The following is a 9,681-nucleotide window of genomic DNA, read 5'->3' on the forward strand; positions in this document are numbered from 1 at the left end:
GTGGTGTGGCTGAATGTCGATATATCAGAACCAATGTCTATTTCTTTTTCTTTTCAACTGATAATCAAATAAGAAAGCCCATGCCTTGGAAATGCTGTTGCTATTTTACCATATATCTTTTACCTAGGGATGACAGCTGAGATGAGCCCTCAGATGCTTAGAGGGAAAAGCACCAGAATCTAAATGAAAACTCCAGCCAGCTTGCTTGAAATCTGAGTATCTCAACCTACTGAGTTCCTGAAACATATTGGAATTAAAGCTTCCACAAAACCAAAATAATATATAAGAACCAAAACATATTTACTTTTCTTGAAAGATTAAATTACAACACTCTGTTAAAAGCGTGTTTTTCAGTCAGTGAAATTCTGTTGAAGATTTATTGACAGCTGCACTGAATCAGGACAATAAAAAATGCTATAAGCGTACAAGGTCTTAAACTAGATCTAATGGGTTATTTTAAATGCCTACTGGAACTGGAAAACAAGGTTTTCAACTATTTTTGGCATGCATTTGAAATAACCTATTTGTTCTATTTCCTACATATTATTGTCCTTCTCAGGGTAATACAAAATGCCCTATCTTATTATTACCACTACTTGATGTAGAAATATTTTATCTTTAAGGCCAGAGTCTGACAAAAATACTCACATAATAAATATAGACTGCCTCTGCTCCTAATATATATATTAGATTGTAAAATGGCCATTTCTGTCAGGTTGTCTGAAAAATATTTGGGTCAAGTGCATTGTGGCAAACTAGGAAATATATTTTCCCCCTTCCCTACTGTAACAGAAAGGTGAAAGTTATATTGCTACTTTTTGCCCTAGAACAAGCCTCTATTCCTGTCAATCCAACATGCACTTCAGCAAAAAAAAAAAAAAAAAATAGTAACTACATATTCAAAGGAAGAAAAAACCAAGGACAGATTTGTTTTGTATCACTTAATGCATGACATGAATAATTGAATGAGTCATTTTTCTCTTCAGTTTCTATGCATAAATCCCATCATTCAGAGTGAAAACACTACTCCCACTCAAACTGATGTTATTAGAATGTTATTACATTCTATACGTACATTCTATATGTAAACATCTGATGTTTACAGATGTTATTAGAAACCATGAAGTCAAAATCACATGTCTGAAAAATTATTTTGAAAATAGTGAACTTCTGAAAAGCATATATTAATTACACAACTTGCCTTGGCAGGATTCAAAGTTTTATCTTTTTCTATTAAGAACAATTAATTAATTGTTTCTGTGGTCTAAAACTTGCTTCAATTTTTTTCAGTACTTCGTAATGATATATAACACTGATGCACCAGATCTGTGTCATGAAACATCACTGAAGAAAAACTAAGGATCTGCAACACCATATTTTAGATGTGTGAACAGATATACCATAAAACCAATTCTGAAATACATTCACATGCTTCAGGAATAAACAATTAACAATCTGTGACTGAATGATTTATAAAATTCATTATAAATACATTTCATAAAGTGCATTTACACCTAACTAATCAGAATACTATTGCTTAAAGCAGTCCCAAGATGCTGATTACAATCAACATGTGAATACTAAATAGCTAGGCAGTTTTGTTCATAGCTGGAGTTTTGTACAGCAGGCAAGAAAAGCTTTCTAATAAAGCAGCTCTGTCTGATTCAGAATGGCCCCCAGTGCTATCCAAAATGATGCCTCAATTCTCATTACTTTAGGAAAATACAACTCATACGTAGAATATTGCAGCCTGTTGTCTTAAATGCTACAACTGCAGCTCCAGGGAGTGAATTCCTCTATTGTTGACACTAAAACATTTGCTAGACTGGCACAGCACTGGCCAGCTGCTGACACAGGAGCTGGACCAAAGCCCACAGGATGCTCCTGGCTGCCAGTTCCCTGAAGTACACTGCCTGAGAAGCCAAGCTGGACCCCCAGCCAGCGGCACAGCAGGGATTTGGCAACAGTGGCTGCTGTCACCAGCTTCGCCATTGCATGCCCCTTAAGAGTAGCAGCCCACCTCACTGTGCCAGGCAGAGCACACTGTGACAGTTGCTGGCAGTGGCAAAAGGGGCTGAAGAGAGAGCAGAAAGCGTAGCTGTTAGGAAGTGGCTCTAACGCTAGTGGCAAACAGGTTTGCAACACAGGGCAGTAAGATCAAGCATGCCACAGAGATGAAGTCTGTATCTTCTCTCAGTTCCAAGAAAAGCATCAACAGAAAACAGACTTAAAAGCCTGTACATGAAGGCTGGTCTTTCCTGTGAAATTTGCTCATCATTCCTCATTCATTAGGGTGTTCATATTTCTGCAGGAAAAGGGAGGAAAAGATCAACTTTTTCATCAGTCAGTGAAAAAGAACATTGGATGTACTTACATTTCTACATGCAAATGACCTTTTTTGATGCAACTTCCTCCCCCTAGAATCCCAGCAACTAACTCAGAGCAGGGACAGAGCATAATTAGTAGAAAAAAGTATTTCATGAGTTTACCTGAAGGGGGAAAGAAGTCAAAGAGTGGGACCAAATCCTGATAGTCTCTCACCTTGCAGAAGTCTGAGGCACTTTGCCTGCCCTGACAGCTCGGTCCTGAGTCATCACCTGGAGCTGACAAGCCCTCCTTTCCTTCCCAATGCCACATAATCTGAGCCTTTTTTACTTAACAGTTTGCTGTATCCAAGCCTATGGTAAGTAATAACCAGTGAATCTCAAAAGGTTTCAAGGTTTAATTCAGAGAAACACCTGAAGGGCCTTATATCCCTTCAAACTTCATGAACTGAATAGCACATAGGAATCAGCTCTGTGTTGACATTTCCAGTAACGTTTTTAACAAGGACTGAAATATTAAAACAGCCTCTCCTGTTGTTTCAATATTTATTTATATTTTCCTAAGAAAAACCAGACATAATAGATGGGGGGGGGGGGGTAGTGTAGAGGGGGTGGGAAACAACAGAGAATGAAATTAAAGAAACAATTTAGAGGTACCCTAAGTTTTGAACAAAAAAGTCAAGCATTTTTAATAGCTGGTTGGTTATACATGGTTTCCAATTTTGTTTTCAATTTTTTCCCAAACATTTTAATCAAGACTGAAGAAACAGCCTGACATTCTATCATAACAATATCACATCTTTGGAAAAGTGTGAGCTCTTCTTCAGTATTGTTTTACTTGAAATTTGCTTGTTTGAGCTACCGAAGTGGGCTAAATCTGAATTATTAACCTTGGATAACATAATCCTTATCTATAATGAGTGTTTATTTTCCATAGGTCATGGCCTGATACCTAAGCTTTGTTTTAGTCTCGGTATGGACATCGTACAAGATAGGCAGAGATGTCACTAGTTTGCTATATGTAGCTTTGAAATTCAGTCACAGATGTGGTTTTTAAAATAAGCAAAGCCAGTGGCATCACTCTATTCAAATACACATGTAAGTTTTTTAGAACAACCTTTCTCAATTTTTCTTTAATAATTTTAGGTTTTTGCGAAGAGTCAGCCTGCATGATTTTCAAGGCATGTATAGCGCTACTCATTACTGACATACCTGCATCCTTGATAATTCTACCCCCACAGGGTTAACTTCTATTTAATAACCAATTTCATTCCTATTCTCCATGCAGTGGCTTGTCCTCTGCAGCCATGGTGCTACGTCACCCTGTGACACAGTTAGGGTAAAAATGCATTCTGGAACAGATTCTTCCCTGCTGTAATTCCTTTGAAGCCAACTCATTTTCATCAAGGGTGAACTCAGATCACAGTCTCTGAAATGGAACTCCTCAATATTTATTGAAGGTAATCCAAAGAACAGCTTGTTTTTTCAAAGAAATTCTCACAAAATTTTTTCAAGTACCACTGTATACTATGACAAGGCAGGATTATTTTTTTTATAATATTAGTCCAATCTAAAATGCAAAATAGCTTCTGAACTTTCCAAAACACGATTACCTTTTAAGTACCTGATGTGAAGAGGTCATAGCAAAGATTTTCTGAGTGGATTTAGTAAACTGATAATAGGTCTAGATCTCCAGTCCTCAAGTAGGTCTTTGTCTAGAAACTGCACATAGTTTCTAGAATGCAGGAAAGTACAAATGTTACTTCACCAGATGTTGAAGCAATTATCCTTATTTTTATCTTAAATATAACATCTTTCCCAACTCCTTTTCGTTTTGCCTTGTATTGCTAAATCTTTTTGACCTCTGAATATAGATGTCAGGAGCTATTCCAATTTTATTTGAATATTTTATGGTCTGGAGGTTCTTTCTCCATGTCTTAACCTGTCTCTAACAGGGCTGGAAGGTTGCATTAGTCTCAGGGATATAGAAATAACAAAATTTTGGAGAGTTTCACATCAAATATAATACCAAGAGCAAAGAAACAGTATTCTATGCAATGTATAAAACGAACCATGCCAGTCTGCTTGAATTGGAAAGCTGTCCTCGTTTCAGCTGGGACAGAGTTAATTTTCTTCTTAGTAGATGGTGTAGCACTGTGTTTTGGATTTGGTGTGAGAACAATGTTGACAGCACACTGATGGGTTTGGTTGTTGCTGAGTAATATTTATACTGAGTCAAGGATCCCTCCGTTTCTTGGGCCCTGCAGTGAGAAGACTGGAAGGGCATGGGAGATTGGGAGGGGACACAGCTAGAACAGGTGACCCAAACTAGCCAAAGGGATATTCCATACCATATGACATCATGCTGAGGATATAAGTTGGGGGAAGAAGCAGCAAGTGGGGGAACGGTCAGGCATGTGTCTTCCCGAGTAACCATTATGCATGATGGAGCCCTGCTGTCCTGGGGATGGCTGAACACCTGCCTGCCCATGGGAAGTGGTGAATGAATCCCTTGCTTTGCTTTCCTTGCGTGCGCAGCTTTTGCTTTACCTGTTAAACTGTCTTTAATTTGACTCACAAGTTTCTTGCTTTTACTCTTCTGAACCTCTTCCCCATCCCGCTGTGGGGGGAGTGAGTGTGCAGCTGCATGGGGCTTAGTTGCTGGCCAGGATTAAACCATGACAAAAGGGCAAGTAGGTAATCCCATAAAATCAAAATCAAATAGACCACAGCACATTTAGTATTTCAATGAACCAACAAGGAAGCTACAGTCACACAAACTGTATCAGGTTAAGAGATATCAGATGGCTTTTTTCTTCCCCACGGAATATTAAAATTACAGCACAAGTAGTAAAACAAAAACAAACAAACAAAAAAAAAGTCTAGCTTGATGTTGGCAAAACAATATACATGGTTGGGGTGGTTTTTCGTCTTGAAAGCCTCATGCTTTATCCCCAGTAAAGGCATGAATCTATTTTGAAATGTTCTATTTAATGTTGGTGCAGCCTCACCTTGCATATTTTGTGCACGGTTCTGGACCCCACACTTAAGAAAGGATGCTAAGATACATGAATGCATCCAGAGGGCAACAAAGCTGGTGAAAGGGCTGGGAGACATGTCCAGGCAGGCCAAGGACACTGGCTTTGTCTGGTTTGGAGAAAAGGAGGCTGAGGGGGTGACTTCATGGCTCTCTACAGCTTCCTGAGAAGGGGAGGCGGAGAGGGAGGTGTTGAGCTCTTCTCCCTGGGATCCAGTGATAGGACACATGGGAATGGTCCAAAGCTGTGACAGAGGAGATTCAGACTTGACGTTAAGAAACATTTCCTGATGGAGAGTGGTTAAACACTATAACAGGCTTCCTAGAGAGGTGGTCAATGCCCCAGCCTGTCAGTGTTCAAGAGGCATTTGGACAATACACTTAATATGCTTTAACTTTTGGTCAGCCCTGAAGTGGTCAGGTAGTTGGACTGGATGATCATTGTAGGTCCCTTCCAACTGGAACTATTTTATTCTTCTCTATTCTAAATCTTAAAAAATTCAAAACCCTGTAGAACAAGACAGCTATCTCCTGTTAATCTACATTCAGAAAGAGTTTTGCTATCAATTAAAGGGGTAGGACTTGACCTATTTTTAAGAAGCAAATAACAATACAGTCCTCTCCTTACCCATTAAAATAGCAAGATCTGAACACCGTCTTTTCTTCTTGGTCATTTCTCCAAATATGCTGCCGTGCTTGGTCTGCCAAGCTTGTGTCTCCCATTCTTGTACTGTTACCAATGCAGTTTGTCCTAGAAAAAGACAAACTTCAAGTTAGTGTCACTGGTCTGGCAGAGTGGGAGACTAAGAGAAAAATTTCCCTTTATCAGCTATATCAAATTCTATGTTGCCAAAGGTGTGAATCAATTGTAAACAGAAAAGGTCCTTATATCCAGGTGATATCCTCTGCTTGCACACCCAAGCTCTGTGCTGTTGAACACCTGGACTTGCACAGAATACCACTACATCAGAGGAGCTATGCTTGGCCAGAACAAGCTCCACCTCGCCCATCTTTTCCTGTCAATGATGATTATCAACAGTAAGTACCTAAATATAAAACCTGAGCAAACATGCAACAATACTTTCCCTGAATATTGTTCCAGCCCTTGAATCCAGGAGGTATTGCTGTGGAAATTCATATTCTACCCAGTGAGACAGAGTATCCCACTTCCTTCTAAAAAAAAAAGTATAAAAGAAAGTGGATTGTGACAGTTGTTGGTTCCCAGAATTGGTAATTGTGTTGCTGGGATAGCAAAATATAATGGTCAAAGTACCATCTGTCTTGTACAGTCTCTAAACATTTTTACCATTAGTCATGTAGCTCCTAGATGTCAATATCTCATGTTCACGTAAAAACAGGAACCCAACATAACTGCATACCCATTGTAATACCTGATTGCTGTATTTATCATTTCTTCAATTCAGTGGAGGAAAGTGTACTTTATGGTGCACCTGACCTAGGCTAAACAAATAAAACAATGCATCAAAACATGTTTTCTCCTTTTTTTCCCCACAAGAATCCACCATTAATAGAAAGCACTCTACAATTAGGAATAGATTAAGTATCTAGTTATTTGGCACAACCTTAAAACTACAGGCTTTCCAGACAGACATATCCTTCCCTGACACAAAACTGCATGCATCTTCGAAACTCAGCTTGAACTTGGTACTAAGGTTGCACAAGTACCATATATTTCTTAACAAGGCTACCGCTTCCTATATACACATAAAATATTGAGACTTGGTATGCATAGCATTATTTGGGCATATGCCCAAGTTCCTGATTGCAGCTGGCTAATTGTTGTATGATTTTAGATACTACAGCACCCATTTTTAATTTTGTCACTTGTCTGCTGTTCCAAAATCACTCACAGGAGCAGAATCTACAATCAAAACTTACAGTTTGCAAAGAGTGGCAAGGTTCTGAATAACATGCACGTAACAGAACTGCACTAGGTCAGCATTTGGCCTAGGCATTTCCTGAATTCAATTGATCTTCAGTGAGGCTTCACTGCATTCCTCCCACAACATCTAAATATAGTCACGGGTGACACACTCCCCCAGAAACAGAAACAAAAGGAAGGAATTAAAAGCTAAAGTTGCTATCTACACAAGACACTTGCATAAAGTTATGAAATCAAGGCAATGAAAATGCAAAAAGCCCGACAATGTCACTGTCTTGTAGTATGATCATGTAGCCTTGTAGCATGATATACTTCCTCCGAGACCCAGTCTACTAGGAGTTAAGTAACTGTATGAGAACTCAGTTCTCATTAATTTCTGCATTCTTTGCCTTCATAGCTGAAAAAGCACTTCAAATTATGAGTATAGCCTAAGAGGTGAAAGAATGTGCATTACACTTTAGCCCACGCACCAGTTTATGTACCTAGTTTCCTCTCTGCAGATTTCTTCAGGGCACTACCATTCCTAAATAGACAAAAGAGACAGTCTGTGAAGACAGGAAGCCAGAATCCTTACGTGATTCATGTTTACTCAGGGTAGTTTGCTCTTGGAAGAAGCTGGAAGGCAGTGTGTATCATCATCATTAAGAGAAGCCCATAGATTCAGATCCATTAAAAATGCTGGAAAAGCACAGCTATTTTTGGAAAGTTGAAGATACAATTCCTTCAAAGATTAAGAATTAACGTCTCAATCTCTGCTTAAGGTGTCAGTTGCAGAATAAGGTATCATCTCCTTAATATTTTTTTGACAACATAAGAGCACCAGAACATGCCACAATTCAGCCCTGTGGCAGCACGTAAACACATACCTTGAGGATGGTTTCTTCTGCTCATTCCGGACTTTCGCCTGAAGTTGCTTCTTTTTCTCCAAGAATTGCATGCCTAATTGAAATGGCAGCAAAAGTTACAAGAGGAAAATGATGAAAGGACTCAGTCTTAGGTATGGCACTGGCCCTGATTAATCACAAAATCTGGAGAGGAAAAAATCCCGAAGTCAATGACTCTCCAGATATGCAATAAATTGCCTATTGAAATAGAAGACAGGCACCAAAGCACCTCTGAGTGAGCTGGTGACAAACAAGCACAACAAAAACATGCATATGAGAAAACCCTCACTTTTAAAAGAACTTGAACTGGTGGGGGTGTTTTGTTTTGTTTTGTCATTCTTCACTCTGAAAATAATGCACCTCTACAAGTATTAATTTATACAGTATACATATACTACTTATGCAATGCTTATCACACACAAAAAATGGTTAACATAGTCCAAAATCATATTTCTAGTATGAATATTCATATAATGAACTTCTGAATTGGTGGTAGTGGTATCCCATATCTACAAGTACTAATTTTCTGGACTCCTGCTCTGATTCAGCTATTTGATAAACAAAATCATTGTTGCCCTGTATTTTTTCACTTGGCTGTTTACAAAATAAAACCAGAAAAGCCATAAGAATCTAACACCAAGAAATTATTTGATAACCAAATAGTAAGACCACATTATGTACTCAGGTACCAGTGGGAAAGACTTCAGCGTTGTCATTGGACTGCCTGTAACACATTCTTATACAGAATTCAGAACTACCATCAGATTTCCCACATTTTCATTTTTACATATTAACAAAGGAAATATTTTTTTTATTAAAAGAAATATTATCACGTTTTGTTCCTGGTTATGAGCAGGACAGGAAGTACATAAAAATAGTCACTGATGGGGATGGTTGCTATAGATCAACAAGAGCTACAGAAGTTAATGCTTATGTAAGTGAGATCTCAGTATCAGCAGTTCAACAGTTTGGTACGTAAACAATAATGCTAGAAATACTGTTTTGGAATAAATTGTTCATCTTCTTTTTGGATGATCACCATCACTTCATTACTTTAGCAGAAAAGCAGATGGTAATACCCCTCGAGATCAGTTGTGTTCTTGCTGAAAAAATAGCAGGAGAGACCAACATTAAGAATTGTATGTGACAAAAGCTAACTTCTAGTAGTGTATGGTTACTATTCTTCACTAGGCTTAGAAGAGCAAATTTCCATTGTCAAATGTTTTAATGTCAACCATTATCACTTTTGGAGGTGACAATCAGTCAGTTAACACTATATGAGGAACACAAACTGAATACATATGTTCTTTTCTAACTAAAATGAGAAGAATAATTACTCCTCCATTGCTGCAGCAGCCCCAAGTTAATAAAAGAGAATAGGTTCTGAAAGCTAAGACAAAATAAGATAAGGGGAAGGCATCCATCAGCAACAATCTTCTCATTTTAGGTTCTCTAACTTCCACTAGAGGTTGAATTCTTTCTGAGAAATTCAGTTCTACCCATATTCCTCTATTGAGCTCTGTCCTGAACAGG

The sequence above is a fragment of the Falco biarmicus genome, chromosome 3 (assembly GCF_023638135.1).
Source record: "Falco biarmicus isolate bFalBia1 chromosome 3, bFalBia1.pri, whole genome shotgun sequence".
Classification (NCBI taxonomy): Eukaryota; Metazoa; Chordata; class Aves; order Falconiformes; family Falconidae; genus Falco; species Falco biarmicus.